The 2,477-nt window shown below is 52.4% G+C and overlaps 1 protein-coding gene across 5 annotated transcripts in view; it reads right to left on the minus strand.

The window, feature by feature from the left end:
- The window catches only part of LOC102763434 (chromosome unknown open reading frame, human C8orf59), a 7,041-nt gene that overhangs the window by 4,299 nt on the left and 265 nt on the right, over nt 1-2,477 (minus strand). The gene's annotated exons all lie outside the window — the stretch shown is intronic.

Below are 2,477 nucleotides of genomic sequence, written 5' to 3' on the forward strand. Positions count from 1 at the left end.
GAACGTTGGAGTTCTCTGTCACTGAAGCAAGCAAGCCTCCCTGTTTGCATCAGCTGCCTGGCTGCCGGCTGCCATCTTGGCTGCCAGTTAATTTGCATATCTCGGCCCTACTCTGTGAGTGACAGGGGGATTAGCCAATGGGAAAGGTAGTGGTCGTACGCCAATTACCATGTTTCTCTTTTATTAGTGTAGATTAACTAGAGGCCCGGTGCACAAAATCGTGCATCAGTGGGGTTCCCTCAGCCTGGCCTGTGGGATCAGGCCAAAACCAGCTTTCTAACATCCCTGAGGGGTCCTGGATCGTGAGAGGGTACAGGCCAGGTCGAGGGACCCCACTGGTGCACAGTCGGGCCAGGGAGGGACACAGGAGGTTGGCCAGCCAGGGAGGGACCACAGGAGAGCTCCAAGGCACGTCCAGCCCGTCTCGCTCAGTCCCGATCAGCTGGACCCCAGCAGCCAACTAACCTACCAGTTGGAGCGTCTGCCCCCTGGTGGTCAGGGCACGTCATAGCGACTGGTTGACGGACCAGTAGACTGTCTACCCCTGGTGGTTAGTACACATCATAGCGAGTGGCCTTAGCATATTATGCTTTGATTGGTTGAACAGCCGACTGGACACTTAGCATATTAGTCTTTTATTATATAGAACTAGAGGCCCAATGCATGAAAATTCATGTAAGAGTAGGCCTTCTTTCCTCCGACTGATAGCACCGGCTTCACTCTGGCACCTGGGACCTGGGCAGCTTCCCTCTGGCCACTGGCCGGCACCCAGGCTAGCTTCCCCCGGGCCGTGCACAGGCACCCGGGACCCAGGCCGGCTTTCCTCTGGCCGCCCGCAGGCATCCGGGACCTGAGCTGGTACCAATTAAATCTAAGGGAGGGGCAGGGTGGGCAGGCCCCGCGCCCTGGTTTCATCAGGAAGGATGTCCAGAATGATATCTGGAAGAAATCCAGTCTAATTAGCATATTACCCTTTTATTATTATAGGTTATTGTATTACTTTCCATACAGACAACTGTAAACCTACTTTTGCCTGACCCTGCATAAATCAAAATGCAATACAAAAATATGATGTCATATTTACTGGGTTACTACTACAGTCCCTAGATTTGGTTAGATCATGGGCTTGGGCAAACAATACCAATGGACCAAATCAGGTCAGACACCTGTCTTTGTAAATAAAGTTTTATTAGAACAGAGCTATGTCTGTTCAATTATGTATTGTCTCATGGGTGGTGCTTTCCTGCTATGACTGTGGTCCACAAAACCTACAGTATTTACTATCTGGCCCTTTACAGAAAGACTGTCCACCCCCGCACGAGCCACGTACACCCGTCTACCCTGAATAGTCTATGGAAGGAAGCTGCTAATGCAAAAAACCTGAAGGCACAGGAGCAACGTGCTCTGTGGCGGCTGCTGGGCCCGGGACCCAGACACATCTGTCACTCCCCTCCCTCTCCAGGCACCCGCGCTGCTCACTTCTCTGAAGACACCGGCACATTCCTGCCTCCTTCCCTTTGCTCACATTGCCTCTCTCATCTGAAGTTTACATCCTCCAGGTCAGCCTCAGGCAACTCCGTAACAGCCACCCTTTCACCCAACAGTAGTTAATACTTAAAAATAATGAACACTGTGGACGAAAGGGGCCACACGCTGACCTGACAGCTCAGGGGAGGCCTGCATGGGGTCTTGCAAACTCAGACCTACAGTCACCACAGGACGGTCTGAAATTAAGCAGTGATGGTGGGCAGTTACATCCTAGGCCAGTATCTTCACTGCCAAGGTCAACCTTTACCTTAACTGAGCCTGTCTGTCTTTTTGCCTCTATGATAACATACCCTTGTAATGTCTGGGTAACTTGTAAACTCCCTTTTTCCTGACCCCTTGGGGCACAACCTAAGGCGCTGGGCGCCAGGGCAGAGACCAAAAATTCCTTCATTATCATGTTAATTGATCCTGCACCCACCTAAGCATGTGTCCATCATTTTACTTCTTATCCAATCCAGGGGTTTCCCTGCTTTCCTTTCTCCCGCCCCTCTAGTCCATCACCAGTGGGTTTCATGTAACTCACCTACCTCCCTCCTTCCATGGGAACGTGTAAAAATAGAGGAACACCCGCCATTCTCTGGGGCATTCTCTCGGTCCATTGCTTCTCGGCAACTGTCGACAGTTTGGCTCAAATAAACTCACAAAATTTCTTTACAGGTCTGAATGTTTTTTCACATTAACAACACGATAGCAGTTCAACGACCTAAACTCCTTCCAACAGCAGCCACACCCCAGCCACTCCAGACTCACTCCTCAACTCGTCTCTGAGCCGGTGCGGCGCGAAGGGACAGGCCCCAAACACACCGGCTGGCGCGGCAGGCTCCTAGGGGGGTATATCCTAGCGGCGGGACAGGGAATGCCCACAGCGCGGGGAAACCAGGGCGCCAGACCAGGGCAGGAAGGCCCCGGCGCAGGGCTCAGGCCCGGCG

This window comes from Myotis davidii, unplaced genomic scaffold, assembly GCF_000327345.1.
Source record: "Myotis davidii unplaced genomic scaffold, ASM32734v1 scaffold1466, whole genome shotgun sequence".
Taxonomy (NCBI): Eukaryota; Metazoa; Chordata; class Mammalia; order Chiroptera; family Vespertilionidae; genus Myotis; species Myotis davidii.